This window comes from Anas acuta, chromosome 9 (genome assembly GCF_963932015.1).
Source record: "Anas acuta chromosome 9, bAnaAcu1.1, whole genome shotgun sequence".
Classification (NCBI taxonomy): domain Eukaryota; kingdom Metazoa; phylum Chordata; class Aves; order Anseriformes; family Anatidae; genus Anas; species Anas acuta.
This window is the reverse complement of record NC_088987.1, coordinates 11,605,181-11,632,441: the sequence shown is the minus strand read 5'-3', so window position 1 is coordinate 11,632,441 and position 27,261 is coordinate 11,605,181. Positions and strand designations below refer to the sequence as shown.

Here is a 27,261-nt window from a genome sequence, read left to right as displayed (position 1 = left end):
CTCGCTTCAGGACCATGAAAGTAGGGGACTAGGAAGCAGCAGACGCAACCAGAAGTGATAAAACACATCTAGAAGCCTAAGGACTATCAAATAAAAAGGATGCTGTGTACTATAAGAAAACATCCCTTAATAAGAAGAGCCTATTTCCACCTTTCCTAAGTGAGATGGTTGAGTGAGCTACAGTATTCTTGGTATGCACAATGGAAAACAAAACATTATTAGATTATTATTCATTGCCAACAAACTCTCAGCCCTAAATCATTTATATATTTATGGAATGAACATGCCAATTTTTCTGAATGTTTCTAATAGCTTTACATTTAATTTTCTTCCTTCATCTTTAGCAAGAGAACTAAAGCCGTCATTGTTGGAGTGCCATTTCCAGCATGTAAGTTAAAAACAAGAAGCCATTATATCAATAAAAATTGAGAAATATATTGTGTTTTCCTACATTTGGAAAATTCATCTCCTTTTCTAACAGCATTGGAGTGATAAATGGAAATTCTTCATGCTTGGTATGATGAGTAAATTATCATAATATATTACCAATAAAGACATTGGACATTTAAAGTCCAGTAAAAATATCCTTCAAGATGAGCCTTCAAGATAAGCTCTTAAGAGGCAGGAATGGCATTGGAATTTGTTAGCAAGAGAATCAAACCCTTACAGTGATTTATTGGATAAACATTTTTTTAAAGTTTTGATCAAGGATATTAACATAAGAAGAAGAAAAGTCAATTACTTGGAGGAATTGCAAATGGAAATTAGAGATTAATCTGGTTCTCTGGGTTTACTTAGAAGAAAAAGAAAGCTTCAATCACTTGCAATTTTGGCATGGTCAATCAAGAGAGTTCTTATACCACTTATACGGTTCAAACTTTTAAATATATAGCCTAAAAAGCTCAGAGAGGTAACTTTGTCATCAATTCAAAGAGTGACAACCAAGCCCTAATCTGCTGAAATCAGCATATTTATAAATACTGACAAACATCTGGTCCAGCTTGATATGTTTTGCAGCTTTTCCATCATTTATACCATAGCTTTGGTGTGTTTTTTTGTTTGCTTGTTTGTTTTGCCCATTGCTCCTCACAATACTCAAGTATGTTACAAGAAAAGTAGGCTGAGTTATATTTTGAACACAGGTGAGCAGAGATAGATAAGTGTAATAATTTGCCCCAGGCTCCCTAAAAGAATCAGTGGGCAGGGGCACAAAATGTCCTCGCAGTTCCTCAGCTTTCAGCTCTGCACTCCCCATGAGAGGACGGTCATTCCAAATTGAAAAACCAAGTAAGGAAAGCTAAAGGCAGTGTGTGCTTCTGCTTCGAAAATTAGTGGGATCTGAACTTTACAGTAGCCTCTGGACATCTAAAGCAAAGGTTATACACATGTATTTACTTGTATGACTCCAGTCTGGGAGGCAAAAAGAAATGGTGAAATAGTTTTGAACCCAGAATGGAGAAATTACAAATGACTATCACTGAATCAGTCTGACTTCATTTACAGTGGTACAAAGCTGAAGTAATCAGATCACTGGATAGTGATAATTACTGTGTTAGTGTAGGAATGTTTTTGCAGGATTATTCTGTTATTGCAGGAATGTGATGGAATCTGGATCATTTTTCTAATTTGGGACATTTAGCTAATTTAGGACTTAATAAAACCTTTTGGCAGATTCATAAATTAAAGCAAAAATATTCCCCTAAATCAATTGTGTATATTGTATTTTACAACATACTACATGCAGCTAACTTGTCTACTGCAAATGATACTTAGTAATGCAAAGGAACTATTCTGTCATAGCTCTTCAGCTTATTTTCAGAAGTATTATGCATTTGACAATAAGACACAGAGGAAAATCCATAACAATAAAAACAGACAGCAGTTTACTGCAAAGCACTGCAAAAGCATGAAAGCAACTAGTCACTGTTGTAAAATGCCCTGACACATCTTGTTTAAATATTGGCTGGTTAACTGAAGGAAATAAGTTTCCACAGAATATTATTAGTTCAATTTTAGTACCAAAAATACTAGGTGATAGGCACCTTAATATCCTAATCTCAGACTGGAAAAAGCAGCTATACTTTTCCCATCTGACAAGGGCATGTGTGGACTTTGTGCATGCCTGTTAATAGAAAAAAATAGAAAAAAATAGAAAAGAAGAAAGCACAGGAGGGAAGAAAGCAGAGAAGTAAACAGAGCACAAAGACACACAAAACATCCCAAACCCCTCTCTGTCCTCACTCATCTTACCTTGCATTGGATACAAGCAATCCCAACCTTAATGGTCCTGCTATGTTCTTTCCCTTAACTTATCCCTAATGTTCAGCTTTCTTTCAGAGTTTTTATAGTCTCTGCTGTAGGCTACAAACTCCAATCCCTGCCTGTGCTTTCTCTTACATCATTTCTAAAGATTTTCCACTGATCCTTGCCCTAAACCTTCCCCTGTCTTGCACTCTCACACACATACTTGCCTCACAATTTTTTACATTTATTGCTCTGATCAAGATGATTAGGTTATAATTAAAGGTCTAACTTTTGTTGTGTGTGTTGTGTGTGTGTTTTTTTTTATTTTATTTTTTTTCTTTCAGAGAATGAGACAGACATGGGAGTGGAAATATTTTCAGCATCATCATCGTTTCTATAACCTCTCATTTCTGCAAACAGCTATAGAGAAACCTAATGTCCTGAAATATATTTATTATATATATATATATATAACTTTATTTCCTGAGGACAACAGAAATAACTTCAGAAGGGCTACCTTTACTTTAGGAAGAAATTAATTACTATGTTTACCAGAGCAACAATATTGTAAGCTAAGCAGTAGAAAAGGAGTGTGCTTTGTAAAAGCAGGTCATGAGAACTTAAATCTTTCAGACACCTTATTTCAGTTAATGAAATGACTGCAGTGAGCTATGGAAGTGTCTTCCCTAGGCAATACCAGAGGCCCTTTTATTTCTCTCTTTGCCTGTGCACCAGAATAAGTCTATCTTCTCTTTCACCCCTTTTTGTTTATCTAATTTCTTAAGTAATTTACATAGAAATTGTAGAACAATTTGGGGGTCTACAATTCCAACCTGTGCAGACTCCTTAGCAGTTTATTCATAATTACTTTATTCTCATAACAGATAGTTAGAATACTTTCAAAATAGTCTGACTTTCCAAAAATCCTTCCTACAAGCAACAGAGAATAAAAGGAAATTTCAGATGTAGCTTTGCATTAGGTGGCAAAATGTGCCAGCCAGGAGCTGAGCCTTGGATTTCATCATCTGTCTTGATCAGAGTGATTAGAAAAAGGCAAGAGGTTAATCATATTTTAACACAGCTCATTTCCTAGATGAAGATGGCAGCAGAATTTTGCAGAGCTGACGTGAAGTGCCAAATCAGGGTTGTTCATTGCAGGGCATGTTTTTGCCACACTCCCTGAATGAGGTATCAGGAAATAAGAGCAAATGGAGAATGAGAGGCTGGTTTGGCTCCTGAAGACAATGCAGACATAAAGCTGCAGAAGACAAGGAGCTGCAAAGCAAGTATTTTTACAGCATCTCTCAGTACAGGCAGATATTTTAAGTATGGCCTAGTCTAGTGCTGCAAAAATACACATTAGCTAAGGAGCACCCACATCACGCTGTAGCACATAGGTTAGGACTGTTTTCCACTACAGGGTACAACAGAACAGTAGTGGCAGCAGCAGAAACCCAAACGGGCTCTGTGGGTACTAGAACTGCAGCAGAACCAAAACCACAGAGCCAAACAGCACTGAATTTAGGAAACACAGCTCAAAATGCTGCCACTGGAAGAGCACTGGGGCTGCCTCAGCTTTATAGGACTACCTGCTTTAGGTGGAGGCTGGGTGCCTGAAGTCTAGGGACACAGCAGTACTTGACTGATTTGTATAACAAATGCAATCAGGATCTCAGAAGGAAAGAAAAAACAAAAAAGGAAAGAAAAAAAAGAAAAGATAAGCTTGGTATAATCACAAGTTATTATTAGACGTATGGGGTACTTTTGCTACTGTGACCATGAGGTGTTGCTGAGCAGCAGCTGCAGCCCTATCCACTTGGTTTCTTTCTTTCTCTTCTTGCTGTTGGACAGACACAAGGCAGCACTCACCAGCATTTACTCCTCTTGGGGGAATTTTTACAGGTTTTATCTCAGGCTCTGTAAGTAAGGTCTCTGCAGGGCTCCCTTCTGCCACCACGTTTGATGTGGATACGGCTGGTAGGAGACACAGGCTGTACCCATGCGAGTACGCTGAGCAGAGACAACTGAATGCTTATAACAGGCATTTCAGTGTTTCACATCAAAGAGTGAAGCCTGGAGCATGGCTGAGACTCAGCCCGCTGGGTCTCAGTGCCTCACAAGACAGGAGCATGCTGGGCTGGGGAAAAAGCAGGAGGAGAAATCCAGCCACATTGTCAGCTGCTTTGAATCTAAGAGGATGTCCAGGACTAGGTTCCAAAACTTGCTTTCAAACCTTCTGCTGATTGATGCTCTTGTAACAAAGCTCCAGCTACTTTTCTACCACCTGGACCTACTATGAGGTCATGGCTCTTCCTTTTAGATAAATAATACACACTTACCCTATTCCAAAATTAATGTATCACTGCTCTCTTCCTATAAAGGCATAGAGTCTAAAAGAATTCAGAAATGGATATTGATACACACAACTATCAGGAAACATGGTACCACCACACACTTTTTTTTGGGGAAAAAAAAAATAATAAAAAGTAGAGTGTTAACAGTCAATTCCCTGCTCTGAAGTGACTTCGATTTAGCAACAACTTGCAGATATCTTTTTGACACCTTCGGAAGAAGGCTGATAAGGAAGCACCCCAGATAATGAAAAATGTATATGGCGGTTACTTGGCTGGCAGAGTGCCCAAGGAACAGATGTCCTCAACACTGCTACAGTTTAATTATACTTCCAACGTACTTAACTAAGTTAGGGCAACCAAGAGTTTGGTAGGAATCTTTATTGTCTTAAATCCAAGTGAATAAACAAAATGTGATTTTGTCTGAGGGAAGGCACAACACTTGAAGCTCTTTGTGTCACCATTCAAGAGAAAGACAAGCTTGCCTCCCTGCTGCCATCACACTCTTGCAAGTATTTTCTGTATTTTTCAACACCAGGTTGCAAATCAATTGATCAGGCTCAAAAATTTCCTTAACTCCTTCAATAGACAAGTTCTTATTCAACTCAGGAACTGGTGGTAGCAAGTGCTCACCTGTGTAAGTGTTGAGCAGTCTTGGTTTTCATCAGCCTTGCCTGTAGAAACTATATTTGAGTTTGTCAGACTTTGTCTTTAAAGTCTTAAGAATGACACACAAATATGGTGATGTATACTTCGTGGTTTTGCTGTATCATACCTTTAGTCTTTTTCTTCTCTCACCAAAACCTGTGTCAGTACTGTTAGATCACTGTGGCCTAAGTCACAGAAGTTTTCCCCTTCTCTCACTGTTATACGGGAAGCCTACCTTCCATCCTCTTCAAATCATGTCATCCTTTCCAATGATCACCGATTACTCACAAAAAGTCACACATCTGTCACTAATAAATCAACATGAACAGTGCTGGGTCCAGATGGTGTTCTGGCCAAAGCAGTAGATGTGTCCTCAAGAATTCCTGAATTGGCATGAAATAAAAGCATGGGACTTGACATACCGATTGTTAGAATTTTTCAGTTTCAGTGAACATTCTAGCTCACTAGCAATAGAGTCTTGTATTAGAAGTATAATTCTGGTTTTAGTGTGGGAAATAAGGACAACACTGAAGTCAGAAAAAGTGGATTTTGTTTCCAGTTTTGAAAGTTTTGACTCAAAAGTCTAAGAAATAATCAAATATTATTTCACATATCAAGAAATAATCAATGATATTATTTTTCTTTTCAAGTAAAAACGAGGTGTTTTTTTGTTTTGTTTTTTTTTTTTTGTTTTTTTGTTTTTTTTTTTTTGTTTGTTTTTTTTTTTTTTTTTGTTGTTTTGTTTTTTGTTTTGTTTTGTTTTTTGTTAAAGAGATGATCTCTGTAAGTTAGGTGCTCAGCCGGTATTGATTCATATGGCTCTGTTTAAATAGCTGAGATATTCTTATTTATGGTGTCTTCAGTCTATTTTATTTCTTAAAGCAATCAACTGGTCTGATAAAATGGGCCCAATTCTGACCAATCTGAAAGTGGAATAGCATTCACCTAGGTTAACCAAACACCCAACATTTTACAGTTACATCACTGGTTCAGGGAGAACATCCAATATTACTTCTGTTGCTGTTCATCTCTTGTTGAGAGAAGACATTTCAGAATAATTATCATGGATTCTCAGTTAATATGTAAGAGGACCTTTCAGAAAGCAAGCTATTCCCACCTACTCTCATGTAAATAGACGGAGAGCAGATGACTCACTGCAAGACAGAGCTACGGAATAGAGACTCTACATTAACAATGTGCATACATGTTTTCCAGTTAAAGGTGTGTGTTACCTCAGAAGGAAGAACTATCTTAGCACAGCTATTCTGAAACCTGCAAGCTATCCAAGTAGCTTTCCTTGTGTCACTTCCATTTAAGATGACTCCTTGCAGCTAACAGATTTTGAGAAGCAAAGCCCACAAAGTGGAGGTAGCATTTAAAACTGAAGTCAGTAACATTTTGCTAAACTTTCTACAAGCAGTCTCTCTGTATATGCTTTTAAGAGGTCCTTTGTGCCATAATTAAGTGCTTGTGACAGGCTCTGGGTCATGACAACTAAGAATCCATAAAAAGTACTGGCAAACTAATGCAAAAAATCCCAAACAAGGAGAGTTAATTTAAATGCAAGCTTCTTTTGTAACAGTCATGCTATGATGCAGAAGGATGTGTTTGGAAATAAAACAAATACAGTTTCTCTTGTGTGCCCATTCCACTGGCTCATGGCCCAAGGTGGTCAGGACAAGTGATGGGGCCTTTTGTGCTACGGACACAGCAGTCCACAGGGCAACAAAACCATCCAAAGAAGTCTCAAAAGTACTAATCAAACAGCAATCACTCTGAGCCATCACCAGGCTGGCAGTAACTCAAACTGGCAAGACAATAATGAAAGCCAGGAGATTGTGTTTCCATCCCCTGCAGCCATGCTACTTGGAGTCAATGCTCAATATAAAGACGCCTTGCGGAGAAGCAGCCCCATCTTTCTGTACTAAGAGGGAGAGGCCTTGGTTATGATGTTTTCACGCTGCCTCTCTTGTCAAACAAAGATGTGTGTGCTGATGTCACCTGTCACTGAAATAAACCTTTTGACCCATGAACCCCTGTGGCATGGTGCAGTGCCACGGAGCAGCAAAGTGTGCATCTTGGCTCCAGAGCACACGCGTCAGCCCTGAGCTAATTACAAATCTGGCAATGTAGCATAGATGAATGCAGAATGCACGACAGAAGCTTAATTTCAAAGAGATGCACACAAGAAGAAAAAACGTGTCTGTCCTGACTTCACACCTCTTTTTAACACAACTGTTCACATTTTTCTGCCCAGAGCTGAGAAGTAAGGTGGAGTTTGGTTCATTGGCAGCACAAGAAAGGATACAGAACAATTAAAGCAAGCAGCTAAACAGCAAAATGCTGACGATATTTGGGGAAAAGAGGAAGATGAGTGTTGTTCTTCAGACACAAAGAGTGGTCAGGGAACTGGGCGAGGCTACATGTGGACCGCTCAGACATCACAGGAGGCTGCAGCAAATGTCACCACTCATTTCGTATCTGGCACACAGGTGGGGCTGGGCAGCTGTTTCTCTCTGGAAGCAATTCACATCCACCAAGTAACATTAATAAGGCAGGTACTGTCCTCCCATTCCTGGTAAGGCTGTCCCTGGAACAGCAGCTTGCACACTGAGACCATTTTATGCGGGCAGCCAGCTGGAGCAAGTTATTAGCAAAACCCTAGGAGTTTAGAGCAACTGAGGCAGACTGATTTGATTTCCTTCCCTGTTTTGCTCTGGTTTAAATGCACTTATGGCTTGGTTCCTGCAAGGAACCTCACAAGCAAGTGAAGTTCTAGAAGTGAAGGTCCCTGGTATTTCTGATAATTAAAGATCTCACAACAGTTTGTAAAGTCATCCTAATGTTCTGGCCAAACTCTGCTACGTTACTTGGCCATATTTCCTCTATCATTTCAACTGGACAGAGACGCTTTCTTGTCAGACTCGCTGCAGCTTTCTGCGGTGAAGCTGTAATTTGCTAAACGGCTGCAGCATCATAACTGGATTAATCCAGGATAAACCAGTAATCATTTTCAATTACAGCACAAACATTAATCAGTCAATCACCGCCCTCTAGAGGTGGCCACAGCTCGGGCTGGAGCTGATTTGGCTTGCTGCACAGGAGTTATCTGCCGGACCAAGCACTTCTGTATGCAGCAGGAGGAAGATACTTGCTGATTAGAGTAGATCCGTGTGCTGTTACAGGAACAAATGACTGATTGTGCTGATTGTCAACGCCTCAATTATTCTGTCCCTTTCTTGCCTGGAAGGTCACCCAACCCACAGTATTTTTCATTCATATATTTTGTAGCCATGGTTCTGCAGGTAGCAGTGAAACTAATAGATAGAGAGCTATATGACACAGCTATCATAAAAAGCAGTAAAAATAACTCTCAGACCCATCTCTCTTCTGTTACAGCTTATTTTTCTCAGGCAATGTGTGTAAATTATGCCACTGGCACAACTGAAAGAATTGAGTCCCCACAAGTTGGATGTGTTGATGTCACAGAAGCAGCAAGCCTTTATGGATAAACACAACTACATACTCTCATTTCTTTCCCTTGCTTGGAATTGCCAAAAGGTTTTATAAGGAAAAGCACAAAGAGTGATAAATAGCAAGTAACCCACCACTGCAATCAAATGATGAATATACTGTTTCTGGTGTGTGAAAACATTATTCGAGTAGGTATTTATTGAAGGAGAAACTGTTCTGTGCAGAGAATTAGCACAAGATCCTGGAGGCAGGAATAGCTCATGTCCAGGTTTCCCCAGACACATCCTCTTTTTTTCCAGCTGGAAATTCTGTCTAGGTGGAGTTTAGTAATTTTTCACATTTATTTATTTATTTATTTATTTTCTGGCAGGCTGGCCAGAGGCTCTGGCTTACCTCTGTATGCGGGGATTCTCCAGGTATCCACATATGCACAGACCACCTGCACATGTGCAGCCCCACACCTGAACGTATTTATCTGTTGGCAACAGTGAACAGAAAAAGAGCAGACATCCAAGATCCCAGTAAACATTTCATTATGAACACTGCTCCGGCATTCAGGAGGCTTTATTCTGTTAAATTTATTCAAGAGAAGATTCTGTTAGAAAAGAATCACAGCACCATGGAGGTTGGAAGGGACCCCTGGGGACTGCCTGGTCCAATGCAGGGTCAATTAAAGTAACTCAATTAAAACAGAGCTTGGTCAGTCTAGTTTTGAATATCCACAAGGATGGAGACCCCACAAACTCTCCAGACAGTCTGTTTCAATATCCAGTCACTGTCATGGTAAAATAAATAAATGAAAATAAATTCTTATGTTTAAGTGGATTTTCCTGTATTTATCCAATTCCAGACTGTTGCCTCTTGTACTTTTACTGGGCACCACTGAAAAGAGTCTGGCACTGTCTTCTTCATTTCCCCATCAGATATTTATATGCATTGATACGATCACCCCTGCTAAGCAGCCCCACCCTCTCCACCTATACCAGGTGCTCCAAATCCTTATTTATCTTTGTGGTCCTTCCAGTATGTCCATGTCCCCCTTTTCAAGGGGAACACAGCACCCCAGACCTCTGCACACACTAACACACTGTGGGATGCTGTTGGCTTTCTTTGCTGCAAGGGTACTGCTGGCTTTTGGTCAATTTGTCGTCTGCTAAGACCCTCAGGTCTTTTCTGAAAGCTGCTTTCCAGCAGCTCAGCCCTCAGGCTGTGCTGGTGCATGGGGTTGTTCTCACCTTCACTTCTGCCTTGACCAGATATCCCTGGATGAAGCTCTCCAGGCCTTACTGTCCACAGGTGTGATACAGTGTTGATGATACTGGTCGTCTTTGGAAAGAGATTCCATACTTTGGTTGTCTGAAGGAGGTATCACTTTTATTTGTTCTTCACATTATCTTATTGTCCTCTGTTAATGTGTGGGCTTTCATACTGATAACATTTGTTTCCATATGGGGCATTATAGAAATTACTGTTCTGCTGCCTAGATGCCTCACACACTAAATAATTTATTTTCCCTGCTGTGGTGTCCTTTCTTTAGGAGCTTACACACACACATTATTCTGCTATGTACACTACAAGTTTAGAAACTGAGACAGAATACCGAGCAGTGTATAGCATCCTACAGCCAAGGGCTATAAAGTCCTCTTCAGAACATAACGACAAAGGATCTTGGACCTTACCAGCTTTTTTCCTCTGTTGCTGCAGTACCCTAGCCTAACCAAGAAGCCAGGAAGAATTTCTTATTTTGTTCTCGTACGGAGTACAGGACAGTAAACATTATCCAGTCCCTTCTCCATGGAACTGAACAATTTGTACCTGATTAATGCTGAGAGACTGCCAACTTCAGAAAACGCAAGGTCCTAGGACTGCCTGCTTATTCTCGCTGTATGTTTCTTTGTCCTTCTCTGCATCACATCAGCCACTTTGCCAGATCCTTCCCTTCTGCAGGCCTAAGTTTGTCTTTCATGAGAATTTTCACAAGTTTCTCAGTAAACTGGATTCCTTCATGGGTTTTTCTCCCCCATTTAGTTGTAGTGTCCAAGTGCTTTGGAAATAAACAATGATTCATATATTTTCACAACACCTTCAGGGGCAAAGACGTATAATTATCCCCTGCCAAATTTCAAAGCCTAGCTCTAAAAGTGCAGGTTTGTCACAGCTTCTCAACATAATTCTTTCCCCAGTCATATGCAGCAGAAAGCAGGCTTGTATCATGTGCAGCATTAAGTCACTATAACTATAGGCACTGCTGCTGGCATGCTAATGAAGCTGTATAAATCATTATTGATTCATATGAGCAATGTAATCCTCTGGGCTTCAGTTACTCGCACCAAGCTGGGCCATGTCCAAAAACCACACACTGCCCTCTTTGAAACGCAGCTGCTCTCCAGAGCTCTTCACCCGAGCCTCTCCTTACCTGTCCTTCTTGTATCCATCTCTGCAGAGGGCCTCCACCACTCAGTCCTTAGAAGAAGGGAAAATACATCTTCCTGCCACTTGGCTGCTCAGGTTATCCCAGGTGTGAATCAACTGACTTGCATGTGGGAGGAGATTGGCCCTCTACCTCCGTTAGGGCAGACACAGAGGAGTTGTGCTTACTTTACAATTAGACTTGGAACCCAGGAGCAAGAATGCAATATAGTTTCTTATGTAACCATATATTTATTTTGGTTACGTGCGGCTTCAAGACAAATCTAAAATGGTGCTGGACCGTGCTGCTGCCCTCAAAAGAAGTTTGTCAGCAGAGTAACAATAATGTTCTGCTTCTGAAAATGATGTGCTGGGCTTTATGGTCAGCTTTTAGGTTTGAATGCTTTTTTTCCGCTTTGATATTTGAGCCCTCCCCTCAAAGCAAATCCTTCGAGTGTGTACATGGCTCTCCAAGCAATGGTCACGGGAGGACATAGACAAGCGCAAAAAAAGCCGCTGACTGCATCTGAAAATGATTTGCAATCTCTTAGCCGCATGAGCTCAGTCGCATTAACATAGTGATTTAAATACCGTGGATGGCTTTTCTGATGTTCTTTTAGAAATTTCTTATTGGAATTATTAGGCATCCAAAATACATTTAAAACCAACCAACCAGTGGAACGAAACACAGCAGATAATACTGACTAAGCACTCTGCGCCCTATCTTGCAGCCCCAGATCAAGAGCACTGCCACCGAGCACACAGCTCCAGTGACTGGACAGGAGAGGATACAGAAGTGGGCTACTGATGGCATCATGTCACAGTAACTTGGGCATCAGGTCACAAGTAGATCCTTCATGGGTCCAAAGCATCTATGCTCACTGTAGCATTGGCCTGCCATAGCCAAGCCCAGTTATCTTTGGAAAACAAAATGACATTGTGAGGTTTTCAGTGCCTTGCACACTAAAAGTACTTAAGGTAACGCTAGGAGAAATGGTTGACCTTTTTTTTTTTTTTTTTTAATACTGCAATAAAATTACAAATAATGACAGCAAGCAATGAAGGTGTGTTCTGAGAACAAAAAAGCCATGGGCTGCTAAGGCTGTATGGCACTGGTTGCACACAGACATTACTGGATGTGTAATGATGCCACTGATGTAAGTCCTACTTACATCAAAATGCTTGGAGAATCCAATGCTGTCAGGAGCAGAGTGACCATTTCACTGAGGACTGAATTTGGCTGTCACTGGATCCAGCAGGGAGCCAATAACTGGAAAATACAGCCTGCTGCCTGCCAGTCCTCAGCTTCCCATCCCATGTACAGGACTGGATTCTCTGCAGCCAGGTTACAAGTGGAATAACTGCTCTGAAGTCAAAAGCCCTGATAACAAAACGTGCTGGCATCGCACTGAAGTCAGTGGAGTTATCTGTGATTTTCACAAGCACGAACAAAATCAAAGCCTGGCTGCTTGGAGTGAATGGAGAGAAAAATCAGACCCTTCCTCAAGGCACTTATAGCACAAAGTCACTACCAGACGCACCTCATTCCTGCCCTTCTTTCATCCCTTTTTCTACCTGGCACTTCAAGCTCCTCAGACCAATGGCTGTCTTTTATTATTCAGTGTTTTTTCCCCCTTTCCATCTCCAGCCGGTCCCTCACTGGACTGCCATGCAAATACTGCAGTGTAACCTGTGTTACCCTCGGGTGCAGCCAGGGTTAATGAACAGCATTTGACTGAAGTGTGAAACCTCTCCCTTAGCCTGTTATCTGCACAGGCACTCAGGTCTCAGGCAGCTGGACATACAAACCAGAGGCTCTCCAGGTTGTTTGGGGGGGGGCTTTGCCAAATATTCAGCATCAGAAAAAGGAGTTTAGACTAAGCACACATAGTTAGAAAGCAGAGAAACCTCAGCCTGGAGCTGACAGTGACTGATGACTGTAGGTGCTGTGAGTATTCACTGCTCCTCATGTTACCAAAATGTCAGGGTTTTAAAGTGATGTTATTAAAGCACCACAGGAGTGCAAAGATCTGTGTAAACTGAGAGGATAATCACCATGCAAGCGGAGCACGATCTGTTTGACTGTGTTGAAATTATGTTATTTGGTATCCCTCTAATTTGTCACATGGTTTGATACACTGAAAAAAATCACCATATTGTGCTTTTACATTTTGGGTCTATGACAATTGCCTTTCCTGCAGCAGACAATGATTTGTAAAGTGACTTTTCTTATTCCCAAACCACTCAAAATTTTGCAAATTGGTTTCCACGAATTAGAAGCAGTTTAGAAATAACCTTGGCTCTGGGACTCGCTCTGCTACGGGGCTTTCACTGCCATGACAGCTAGCTGGGGGAAGATAGTTATTTCTAAAATACTCTATTTTTACATTAATATTTCTTTCAGAGCCAAACTGCAGTTAGAAGCAGCATTATCTCCGTTGCTTGCTCTGAAACAGGACTGGTTCCTAGGAAATGCAACTTTTTATCATTCTATCACAGGCATCCCTGGTCATTTCCCACAAAAATTTATCCCCTGCCTTCCCAGTCCCAAGTCTTCAGTGCAGGAGTGCAGGGAGCAGCCCCTTTTCTCCACTCTGCTAGCAGCTGCCAGCAGAATACATCACACACTGCCAGACAGCCTCGCATGGACAAACCTCACCAGGCCAATCTCACACAAACCAAGGTGGCCTTTTTCATGACACTAACCGTTCAAAAAGATATGGGTCAAGTTTCTCATTTCCCAGGAACCCATCAGTTGGCTATGAAGCAGTGATAATTGCTGTGTGCTGTGGCTTGGGGCTGGATTTGAATCCACAGAGCAGAATTTTAAATTGCTATACTTGATTCACGTAAGTCAGGAGCACTGATACCCAAAACCACAGATGTTTAAGCTCAGAGGGGTGGAAGAGCATCCTCATGTACAGCTCTACAATCCAGATCAATCCAGAGCTGTCCTGTCCTGTTCTATTGAGCACCAACCTGTTTAGAAGGGCACAGAAACCCTGACCAGAAAAGGTTGCATTGATGCTCTCAGTCAGCATCCTGGTCCCTTGGCTCCTGTTTTGACTGCTCACTGCCTCCTACAATCAGGGCCTGATTTTGCAGCCCACTAAGGACAGCACCAACAGAAATAGCAGGGAAGTGCCACCCGTCTTGTATTGACACAGAGGGAGGGGCAGCACAATATGCTGAGCACTTCCCCATCTGCACAGAGATTAGTTTACACAGACAGCTGTGACACCTCTGGATCAAGCCTGACATTTTCAAATCTCTTCTTCCCGTAGCAAGGACCCAGATCTGGTGTCTTCTGAGTGCTCTGAGATCTGAGATATGTCTTGGTCTTGGTCATTTCACTGGGCTCTTCACACTTCAGGAGATCAATTTTAAGGTTTTCAAATGATTTGTAAAGGTGATTTAATGTCTCATTTAATTTTAAAATATTTATAATGAAGAGAGGAGTCCAACAACTTACTGTGGGGAGCAGGAAGAGGGGAAGGGAAACGGTAAACAAATGAAGAGAGGCACAAGACCAAACTGTATTTCAAGCACACACAATGGAAAATGCAGGCTGGTGCCAGCAGCCTGATAATCCAAATTCTCTTTCTATGCACCGACCTCTTCTGAGAAAAGGAAAGAATTTAAAGGAGCATAAATGATAACTGTACACATTCTGGAAGCAAACCTAAGAGCACTGCCAGGAAAAATCCCCCTTCTCGTTACAGAGACATTAACACATTCCCTTCCCCTCCCACCCTGGGTAGCAGGGAGCACACACATACCAGCGGGAGGACAGGGGGACACTTCTCACCCAGCAATGCACAGATAGTCCTCAGCACAGCAGGGTGATGGACATTAAATCTGAGCGGCCGACACAGATTACAGAACTGGTAGGATAGATGTGTGTTCCTGGGAAAAGCCACTTCAACATGCTGAACGTTGGCACCCAGGTATTCAGGGCAGCTCTCTGGAGAACATACGAACAGGCAAGCACTACACCTAAGGGAGCTCTCTGCAGACAAGGTGCAGGTCACTTGTTCCTTCCCTCCCACAATGAACAAAAAGCACAGCTGTAGGTACTGAGCTCCAAAGAGCTGGGAACTGGAGAAATTGTCCTAACTGCTTCTCTGGAAACCATGAGCTGTGATTCACCCCTTTTGCATGCTACAGATGGCTGTAGTAGCAACAATAGATTCCCCACAACACTGGCAGCCACATCCACAGATAACATAAATCTCTGCAGTTTTTTTTCCCTTTTCTTCGCACAGCTGTATCCCCACACTTGTACTCTGCATCACAACTCTCTCTTCTTGCCATGCCGTACCTCCCCTCAGCCCCAGTAAAATGGAATTCATGTTCATTTTGCACACCCATTCTCTGCACATTTTCTGGACAGCTTACATCCTGACTAGGTCTCATTTGCATAGATATTCAGGACCACAAAATTTCCAGTGGAGGATATTCTTGTCTACCCCAACTTCGCATTTGGCCTACTTGCCATGGTCCTTGCACGGCTGAGGCAGCATCAGTATTACAAGCCATGAACTAAATGTTCTTTTATTCTGGTGAAAATCCAGATAAATTTACTAAATCAATGGAGATATTCCAGATGAGGGAGGTATACAGCTCAACAAGAATAACAGAACAAAAACCACCCACAGATACAGGATGCAGAAGATACTGTCCAGATGGTTAACCTCGCCTGGTGTCCGTCACAAACACATCCCTTAACACCCATGCAAAAACTTTTTGCACTGTTAGCCCATGACACTTATCTCCCTGTCATTGGCCCAAGACCACTGAGTTCGGTGCCTGACGCTGATTTTCTCTGGGTGAAAGCTTAACAACTGATATTACCTTAAAAACACATCTGGGAGGGTGTTCAGTGGGGGTACCCTGGGTACCACTGCCAGTGGGCTCCAGAGCTTACCCCACTGGCAGTCAGACTGACTTCACAGGGAGGAAACCTGTGGCTGATCCACTGTACTGAGACAGGGTAAAGGACACGAGAACACATAAGGACAGGGTGATGGATAAAGAAGAAAAATAAATAGCCTTTTTTTTTTTTTTTTAATCTCACAGTATTATATCAGTGCTACAGCTTCTCTGTTCTCAGTAACATTTAGTTTAGCATAACTGAAATCAAGTTGTGGTCCAGGAGAACTGGAAGACTCTGAGACCAGCTGAAATCAGAGGAAACACCCCTGTACTCCACCAGCTCAAGCAAGTTTCCAGTGGGGCAAGTGAGCACAAGTACCCTGAAACCAAGTGGAAACAAATCACGGTACGGAGCCGCACGGATTTGCACAAGGACTTTGAATCAGCTCAGCTTTCCAGCAGCTGAGACTTTGGCCAATAACCTTGACTGGAGCTGAGCCAACACATCAGGCTGGGATCCTGCCTTACAACAAGTCCTCAGCAAATCCTGAACCCAGTGCGAGACCCAACTGCGCCGAGTGTGACAAGTGAGCTGCTGATAGGATGGAGTCTGAATACAAGCCAGTATCTCCAAATAGAAATCAGAGCTCTGGTCGCAGCTGCAAAAGAAAGGATACACATGGCTGGTCATTTAACTACCAGCCTGTTTTGGACAAGTACACCTGGACTAGGCAGTTTAGCTGGTGAACTCTCATGTTTCCTCAGAGAACTAAAGTCTGTGTTTAATGCACTCATCCTACCCGGATTTATCTATCAGAAAATTAAGTGGGTAAAACAACAAAAATAACAAAACCGGTCACCAGCCGTGGGGTGGTGAAACCAGGCAATCTTGCTACTTCTGGGAGTTTACTAGGTATGTATAAATAAACCTGAAAGACTGCAATATTGCAGCAGTTTAACAAAGTGCTAGAATCCCTTCTGAAATGTTTATGAGGTGAAAATAAATAAACAACCTCTCATTTGCCTCTGCAAAACCAACTGACATTTTTCAATTTATGAGGCATCCCATCTCCCAACGTCTATTATTTTACATGAAGATTTTAATTTAAAAACTGCCTTTCTGAGCTATGCTGAAATGGGAAGGCTGCTGGGATTCTGGGCTGGCATCCCAGGAACTGCAGTAGATTGCCTGGTATTCACAGTCTAGTTTTCTAATAAAGCAGTGCACATTTCCAAAATGTCACTGCACAAATGGCCATTGGTGGAGTTATTTTGAGACACTGGTTCAGGAAGGCACTTAGACTTGTTGTGCCTGTTCCTGAACCTACAGACATGCATTCCTTAAACTTTCTTAAGACCCTGCTGTGAAGAGAGACTTTAATGGCAAAGACAGCTCCAAGATTACTTACTGGAAAAGATTTTTATCACTTGATTTTCTCCTCTTTGTACTGGTGTCAATTAGAAAAAAAATCATTAAAATCCAGGGAGCTAGGTCTGGATAAAAGCAGACTGAAGCCTGAATTCATCCATCTAAAGCAGCTTCTGTTTCACACCACTGGTATTTTCCCCTGATAATCCACAGCAGGACAGAGGGGAGCTACAGGGAAACAACCAGGTGGACCACTGCTACCTGTGAAAGTTCCTTCATCTTCCTGCACTTCTGACGGTTACGTGAGCGTGCTCTGAACCAGGGCTGCTGGTGTTTTGGGTGAGATGTGCCTCTGCTGCACCTCCTCCTGAGTGTCAGCAGTAGAACCACAACTGCTGTTCATGGGGTGGCCACGTGAGAAATGTGCACGGTGTCAGCATGGCCCTGGCTATCAGGACAACCATGGTCCCTGCAAAAGGGATTTCTTGGGCCCAAAGGACTCTCCCAAGAAAGCCTTATCTTCTGAGACTTATTTTACCATGCAGCTTCAGAGAACAGATCTCAGAACAACATTGCCCAACAAAGATCCTGCGCGTGTTGGTACATCGTTAGGAACCACCTACACAAAGCTAAGGAATTTCTTTTTTTTCTTCTTTTTTTTTTTTTTTCTTCTCTTGTAACTAAGTCTTCCCCAATTACTCCTACTATCCGTTTCTTGCATCACCTTTGTACTCCAGAACCTTGTCCCTGAACTGAGAACCCCACCGAGTTGGATCCCTCTGAGATAAGTCAGCTTTCCCCAGTTGTGAGCAACCCAAATAAAATAGTTACACCTGCACAATTCTGCACACTTCCTATTTGTTCAGTCTTTCCAGAAATTAGTACGTTAAATTTTACTACTGAACCTTGAGGTATCTGGTGTTGTTCCTCAAGACATATTGAAAATAATTTGATTTCTTTTTTTTGTCCACTGCTCATTATTTTATCATTCCTTCCTGACTACTCAGCTTCTCTAAGAACATTTTGTGACTGACTTTGTCATAGTATTAAGGGTGCTGTAAACAAATTACATCAGCTATGTCTCCTTTAACTACTGCTTTCCAACAAAGAAAAGGCAATTCATTGTCATTTATGGAAGAAAATGCTTACAATTTTTCTCCAGTGCCTTCTTCATCTGTATAAGCGTAAGCCTTGACTGTCCTCTATGAAAGAAATTAAAAAGCTAGAAACAGTGACACTAGCTTGTTACATATTCTTCATACTGGGGGAAATGACTACAGGAGGCCCATGCTTTGGAGAATGACATACCTATACTCAAAAACTAAGTAACTAAGTGTGCATGGTCACAACTAGCATTGAGAGGGTGCAGCAGAAGAGGAGCAGAACCCCTACAAGATCTCCCTCCCCTCGTCACCCCAGCCTGTGCTTTGCCACCCTGCACATTTCTTCTGGGCTGATTTATATTCTCTTTTTTCAACCCACATAAACTGAGCTTCCTGTCCCCACTTATCCCTGCTTCTACTTCAGTTCAGTCATCTTCCATTCTCCCAAGAAATTTATCAGAAAGAGGCTAGAGAGCGGACAGTTTTACGTAGCAAAAATAACACACTGAAAGTGGAAACAATAGCTTCAGGGACTGGGTAAAGGGACATATTGGGACTATTTTCATTCCTTTCCTAGTAACTGGACTCTTCCCCACTTCTGTTTTTTCTTTTATGTTGGGGAAAAAGTATCATCTGAAGGAACAATGGCTTCTGGCACACCTCAAAATTCCCTTTCACCAGCAGGCTTGGGCTGAAATGTCCCACTTAAATTTGCTGAGAAGTGACAGCTGACTCTCTTAGGAACTTCTGAGAATCCCATCTCTAACAAAGATATCCACTACCTTTACAGCTGGAAAGTTTAAACTGACTCAGCACAGCAGATAATATTCTAGTAGAGATTTAACAAAGGACCAGATAAAAGGAGGTTCAGGAGCCCCGGCTATCATTTCTGTGGCAGAGGGGTGCTTTACCTTGTACAAGGTGGCAGAGGGGTGCTGCTGTACAGTCCCTCCGCCTTCATACAGGTGTTGTGATACCTGACTGGCAATCCTACACAGGCAGTCCAAGTGCCACAGAAGCCATTAGGATCCTTTCGTGTCAAATTATCTGGAAAAAGGAATTTCTGATCTGTGAGAAATTCCAGCATTTTGAAATTTGTTTTTCTTCCAGATAGGAACGAGAAGCCAAAATTCCACAGGCTGCGTGGAACAGATCTCCTGGAAAGGAAGGAGAGGAAGGAATGGAGAAGATCAAGAGACTTTATTTAAAAAGAAAAAAAAAAAAATCCTGTTAATATTTTTTGATGAGGTTCATCAGGGGCCAAAACAGACCCCCCACAGAAGACCCCCACAAGGGATTCTGGGAGAAATACATGAAAATGAAGCAAACAACTAATGATCAGTCAAGGTTGATAGTCAGAAGCATTCTGATAGACAGGTTACTTTCAACCTACCCCTGCTCATACATTGCAAACTATTTATATTTTCCATATTCACAGACTATGCCATCCCTTAAGGGGTCCAGTGAAGCATTTAAGTTTGGTTTTCGATTTCAGCATATGTATACCCATTGAAAATATTTATTCCAGCATGTATAGTTAGCCATTCACTCAATTGCTGCCCTGGACTTGTTCTTATTCATTCTTAATACAGGGACATAATTTTTATAACACCCTACTGATTTCCGAGCAAGTCGCAGAAGTCTCTCTCAATTTCAGTCACTGCTGGGTCTGCTATTTAATTCTTCAGGCAAGATCTGCTGATCCTGGGTACCTAATGTCTTTAAGATTATATAAATAAAATGGACTAATCTTTCAGTGAAGCTCAGCATCCATAGTTTCTTTAATTATTGTTAAACATCTGCAGCATTCCCTTTAACATGACCCATGACATCTTGTGATACTGGTGGCAATAACAAAACACATGTTTATGACAATACTGTCTCCTACTTGAAGTGTCTTTTCTATCATATGAAAGGGTAAGAGCTGCTCAAAGAAAACTTAAAAATTCTATCTTGACAAAAATACGCTTTATCTAGAAAAGACAGACATTAGTAAAAAGACACTTCACTACTGATAATGGGGTATTCCAGGTGTTTAGGGATGATTATGAGAAATTTCAGATGAGGATGAGTCGATGGATTGTCTGGCCAGAAAAAGAGCAGATGACATTAAGATTCAAGTGTGAAGTGATGCAGAGAGGAAGAAACAATCTTAAATATTTCTAGTTGTCTGCATGGCAAAGGGCTCTGAGCTGACTGCTACTACTCTGAAATGAGGACTGAGATAGGGTTTGGCAGAGACAGGCCTTCTAAATGATTGCTTCCAATACAACAGCTTGGGACCTTCAATTGAAAATGACAGGAAATAGGCTCAAAAAACAGAAAGGAGCTGTCTTCAACTAGTGTGTATTTAAACAGTGGAACTCCTCACCATATTCTAGATGCCAAAAGCTTGCACAGATTCAAAACCAAAGTCACCAAAGGAGAATCCCTCAAAGACTATTAAGCACAAAATATCGTGTCTGGTTCTAAAATCCCTCAGCCACAAATTGTTGGAGGTTGCGAGAATATATGAAGGAAGTGTCAAATAAGCTTGCAGTGCTGGCCACTGTCACTGAGCTAGACAGACGGCTGGTCTGACCTGGTATGACTGCTCTTGCAGTTTTATAATGCATTTTTCTGTTTCTTTATTTTCAGAGATGGCTTAAAAAATATTAACTGAAACAATCATAACATTTACATCTAACGTTCAGCAGAGTTGGCATGGAAAATTTCAACCCAAAGACTTCAAGATTAGTAAATTTATAACTAACCAAAGAAAGGCAAATGCTAACTGTTTTCAACTTTAATAAATAAATGTTATCATCCCTACCTTTAATTCAAAAGAATGTACTTTGAGTTCAAGTAAACAGTACACATCAGCAGTTTAGGATAATATTCAATACAGTGATGATATAATTATCCCTAAAGTGAGCTTTGTATACTCAAGACGTTCAGAGTTAATCTTAAAGTTCAAAGAAACCCAAATATGCTGAGATACAAAAACACATACATATTATGCATCCAGACATAGTGTGGTAACATTTGCAATGTTTCCCACAGTCTAAAAGACTCTAGTGGTTTTAGAGATATTCTTTGCAGTTAAAATACAGAATACTAGTAAACCTGATAATATTCATCAGTTTGGTTGGAATTTCTTGTATGTGCCCATATATGCAATGTCTTTGTTTGAGAGGCTGGCATCTATTAAATTTAACTGCTTCCCCTATGGACTTAAATCAAGGGTGGATACTGAACTAGTATATTATTATATATAGTCTGTTTATAAGTCATTCTTGTTTAGCAGTCGCACCTTTTCCATGTAGTTCAGAATAGAAGCTGCCCTTGTTCTCTAGCACAACCTTTACCATGAAGTAAAGAGAAGAAAGTAATTACATTTAACAGTCACCACCCTTGTTTAATGGTGTATAAATATCCCAGTGCCAGTCCTATGCTTGGCACACAAGGAAAGGTTAAACACATTAAACATCTGCAGCTCAACTGAATGCCAGTGAAATGCTGGAGGGTATATGATAACCATAGACAAGTCCAGAAGAAATGGAAACACTAAGAATGGAAGAGCATTGTTTAGGATAATACCTACTCACAGAAGGATAATTTAAAAGTAAGCACAGAAAAAATGATGCTGGAAACATTTCCTAATGGGGAGACCTAATAGGCTGTGGAATAATCACCCAAGGGAGATGGAGAAAGTCCTTTTGACTGAGTCATTTCTTTCTGGACTGGGCAAAGTGTTAAGCACACTACAAGGAAAAAAATGTACTGGCAGATGGAAAGGCTACCAGGTCTAGTGCTCAGAATCCTCAGACAGCTTTGTTCTCAGCAGTAGCAGTTTTGCTCCAAACAAAACCAAGCTCATCAGAAACCTTTTTAATTGCGTGTGAAGAGATAATTGACTTGTGTAATCTCTCCCATCTCTTACTCAAATGTAATATATTTACATGTATTTATGGCTCCTTCTTAAATTCCATTTCCAGAACAGACTTTTCCCCTCGAGTGTTCCCAGATCTTCAGTCACGTATCGCCTTTGTCCATCCGATGCTGTGTAGTGAGAACGGCTGCAGCTTTATCGGAAACTTGCCCTGATCAGGCTCTTGCCAAGCGTAACTAGTTTAATGTGACAAATTATAAAAGGAAAGAACAGTGAAAAGGGAGGAATTATAAGTGCCAGGGAAAGATTAGATTCTCCACACATTTCTGCATTTATTGACCTTTTCTTCTTCAATATACCATTAGTTACCCAGATTTACATCTTGGGATGGCAGACAAGCTGTCAGGTGTACTATTTAGGTCATTGATGATGTTATGAACTCTACTGGAAACCGATTTCATTAAACAGATGTATGTGACTTGACATTTGATACAGCAAATATCTGACCTTTTTAATTGCTACTTGTACAAATCCTTTGAAATTATTGAGGTCTTGTTAATAGCTTCTTCGGGACTTAAAAAAAATAACATCTCTGAAAAAATTACATACTGGGCATCAACATCCAGTATATAGCATCCATGTTGGAAAGTCATTGCATATGAGCACAGTTTGGTGTCAGAGTATATATAAATACACAGGTCAACCTGCGGAGAAGCAACATTTTATCCTGAAGTTTCTTGAATTCTCTTTTGGATGGTATTCTTTCAGCAACCTCTACATCAAGTCTTTAGTCACAAACTGGACTGAAGTTGCAATTTATTCATGAATAAAACACCATCTCTTAGACTTGACCTAAAGAGAAAGTAAAGAACCTAACTATATTTGGCCAGCAGAAACACAGTTCAACATTCAGGACCCCGCTCATTGAAAAGAGCAAACAACTTTTCCTGATTCTGATCAGTTCATAAGTGGTATGATCTGATGTGACTGCCCATAACAGAGGAAGCAAGACTTGATAATCTTCAAGCCTACATTTCTAAAGGCAAAAGCTATACCTTAGTTAAAGTAACGAAGCGATGGAGGCCTGTACCTGTGTTCTCACTGGGTGTTCACTTTAGTCATTCCATTAAAGCAATGTAATTCTAATATTTCACAAGATCTCCACCATTGGGACTAGATTAGGAGTTTGGTCATAATTCAACTAACATGCTGGAGTCTTCAAAACAGTTACCTTTTTAAAACTCTTTCAGGCTATAGCAGCCCTCTCCCAAGAAACTCTTATCACCTAATACCTTATAAACACAAGCACTTGGAGAAAAATTATTTTCATACCTGTTCATGATATAAATCCAGTATGCTGTGTCCTGACCTCAGTACAAACAAGGAATAATATCAGGAGAATCAATACAGCAAGTTTCATTGAGATATAGATAATATGACAGAGATCAGACTGGCCTGGTTTATCTCCCTTCTGTCAGCCAGATACGAAGACTTGGAAGACAAAAACCAGCCTGGTCCCTGATACCACAGGAGCAGGGGCTCATCCCAGGACAAAGCAGGTGAAGAAGGCTGCCCCTCTTCGCATGGAGTTAGGGCTAAGGGTAGCTACAGCTGTACAAGAAAAGCACCCAGCAGGGCTGAAGAAGGAACCCTCTGCACCAGCCACAGCTGCCTCTGGGAAGGATTCCTCCTTCTTTCAGGCCTTAGCAAGAAGAGTACAAGTGTCACTCCCAATCTTCAAACAGTTAAATGCAATGACTGGCACCTAGCTCTGCACCGAAGTTCGCTGAATTTTAATCTCCGTGTCTGTGTAATGTGGCCTGTCTGTTTCAGGGCAGCCAGGAGACCCAAGTCTAAATTCTAGGACTCTTGTTGCTGATGACAGTTCCATGCAGCTCTTGTTTTCCTCATGCTGCAAGACCTGTCTGGCTTTGGCACGTCCTGCCTAACTGCTGCTGAGTGATGAGGAAATATTTGCTTTGAGCCGGAGCACTAAACACCTCCTCTGTGGTTAGAAGAGATGTAGCTTTCTCCACGGTGGGGTGGTGATTACATTGAACCGTTACCTCCATTTTCCACCTTTGCTGCAGTAATTGCTTTCCCTTGTGCCCCTCACTGGACAAACGAGCTAAGGAAATATTCTGAGAACAGCAAGGACTTTTTTTGAACACGGTGTAACGTGAGCACACTGGCTTTTGGAAAAGGGGTTGGCTCCATATTAAGTGTGATTGGAGGAAGTCTGCTATTCCACCCTCAGGCAAGAAATTAATTTCTGTGACTGTGGTCTCTCTTTGCCATGTATACAGTTGCCAAACCCTTGCCCATGGCCATCATGTGGGGTCACTATTAGATTCTGGGTTTTTTTATGCCTTATACTTCAAATAAGCATTGATGAACTTCATAGGAATATTACCTGCAGGGCAGAATAGGTCCCTCTGCCTTCACTAAAGGATCAGAGCTTTAAGGGGCAGCAGAGATTTAGCTTCTCTGTGCAGAAAGCTGAAGATGACAAGTCAACCTTGCTTGCATGACATGCAGAACAGAATCTGTTCTACCCCCATGCACAGTGGGGGATAAAGATGGTTTGTTGCACCATGCCTGTTTGTTGGGCTGTGTTTTTCCGTGGCCATGTGTACCTTGGGAAAGCCTTATCACCTGAAGTGTCACACTCTGCTGGTCCTCCTGGAGCTGTTGGCAGTAGGCACCCAACCTTCATTAACAGCAGACCAGGGGATTCAAGTCACCTCCACAGCTCAGCACCAAAGCTCTCCTGCATCTCCTCCAGGAACAGGGCAGTCCTCCAGCTCCTTCCCTCTCCTGCTGTGCTGTGAATCAAGGCTCAGGTAGAAAATTACTCACCGTCCAATTCTTCATGTGCTCTCAAAGTAAGAGAGTTTCCACACAAGACATTTGCTGCAGTTTTAAGCAAAACGCAAGATTACATTACTGCTCATCGTGGTCCCAAACACAGATGACAGCCCTGCCATATGGTGTCAGAGCTGCATGAACAGGATGGAAAGACCCTCTCCTGTTTCACAGCCTTACAGTCAAAGGCTTTGGGTACAGTTAAGTTACCACAGCTTAACTGTGCATTAGCTGACTGTAGTGTTTCTTGTTTGTGTGTCCTGAGCTTGCAGCAGGATGACCTGATTCAGCTTCACCTTCCTCCATTGCAGACTAAGCAAAACTGTATTACATCCCTTCAGGCTCAGAGTGCCCTGGGCAGACAGGATGCAGGGATGTGTTAAATTCTGGAACACAATTGCATGTCTGAGTACCTACAGACAGACAATAATACATACAGGATGTGAGTGTTACATTAGAGACATCGCCCATGTGGCAGAAAGCAAGCAGAAAGCCAGGGAAATGTCTGAAGCTGGCATTCTGGCTGCCACCTCGATCATAAGAAGCACAGGCATGACTTATGCTTCCAGGTTTACCATAGCCTGAGCTCCACCAGTTCTAGGACTGGTTCCAGGCTGAAAAGCTGATGTGGTGACTTGCCTTTTCTGCCTGGCAAAGGGACAGTATTTCCTTGCAGATGATGAAGGAGACAAGGCCCCTGAAGAAAGGAAGGAAACACTGCATTCCCTGTTTTTAGGGACAGAAGCATGACTCACTGGGATCCAGAAGAAACAGCATGGCATTCAAGTTAGGCAACGGTTCTGCTAACTGCAGCACCCACAAAACAGAAGAACTGAGCGGCACTTATCTTTTTACGATACCGCATGTGCCTTCCAATGGATAACCTTCTTGCCATACCCACATGTTACAGATGGAAAAGACCTCTGATTTAAGGTTCCTGCTCCAACTCCAAATGCCACATGCCTTTGAACTTGCTCAGATCTTGAGCCAGTATGAATCAGCGTAGCTCTATTGAAGCCTGACTCATCAACACTGGGTCTGTTACCTTCACAGAAGAAAGCTGACAGTCCATAACAAAGCTGAGGCAAGAAAAGGCAAATTTCTTATGCTTCAAACAAATTTTAATAAATGATTTTAAAGTGGGTTGCTGCATATCTTAGCTGGCACAAATCCTTCAAGTATTGCAGACCCTCAGTGATGCACTCCGAAGTGTTAACTGAAAAGATTGTATACAAAGAATTTCTGCAGTCTCGGGATAAACTATAAGGGTTCCTTAATGGTGCTTTTATGACACTGTACAGAGACAAAAGAGGAACGTCATGAGATGTAATGGTGTGAGGTCTGATACAAATATAAAGGAAGAGAGAATGAGTCCAAGAGTAAAGGAATGCTTAAAGCAACTAAAGGAAAAAGTAGATTGGAAGGTAAAGTTGGAATCTGCTATGACGTGCAAGGATATTACCCCCATCATAGAAAAGGCTGAGAGATTTTTAGTAGCCTAACATTTACAATACCTTCTTCAAAATTTGATTATTTTGATGGAAAAGAAATGCAAGTCCACATTTTGAAAATAATGCTAAGTTTCCTGCAATGATTTCAAATACTTTTTCCCTTCCTCTGTCCAGAATCTTGTTTATTTTTACATTAAATAGCTTTAAGAGTTGAAAAATTTAACCCAGCTCTCACTGTATTTCACTTTCATACACTGCTCAAAGAAAGAACCAAACTAAACCCAACAAATTATGCCTATGAAAACCTCACATATTTATCTGCTTGGATGTCAGTAAGAAACTGCTTGTAAGTTACTTAAGGTGAAAAGAAACTTCTGAAGAACTAATAGACTCCTAGAGCATCAGGCCACCAGATCTTGAGTTGATCTCTACAGATAATGGTAACATTTTACTAAGTCAGCGTTCATTAACTTTTATTAAGTTAAAACAGAGGCATCCAGTCTGAATATGTAGTCAGAAAATTCAGCACTTCCTTAGGTAAGAAATTAAGAAATGTATAAGAAATCTGCTTCATGCAACTGCAATATCAATCTCATATAAG

At 41.4% G+C, this 27,261-nt stretch overlaps 1 protein-coding gene across 15 annotated transcripts in view; it reads right to left on the bottom strand.

The window, feature by feature from the left end:
* The window catches only part of OSTN (osteocrin), a 94,763-nt gene that overhangs the window by 12,937 nt on the left and 54,565 nt on the right, over positions 1–27,261 (bottom strand). The window contains exon 1 of one of the 15 annotated variants that reach the window (XM_068692162.1): positions 2,251–2,409. The exons of the other annotated variants lie outside the window; for them this stretch is intronic. The gene's annotated coding sequence lies outside the window, so the exon portion shown is untranslated. Of the gene's footprint in view, positions 1–2,250; positions 2,410–27,261 lie in introns of those variants that run through there. 15 annotated transcript variants of the gene reach the window in all.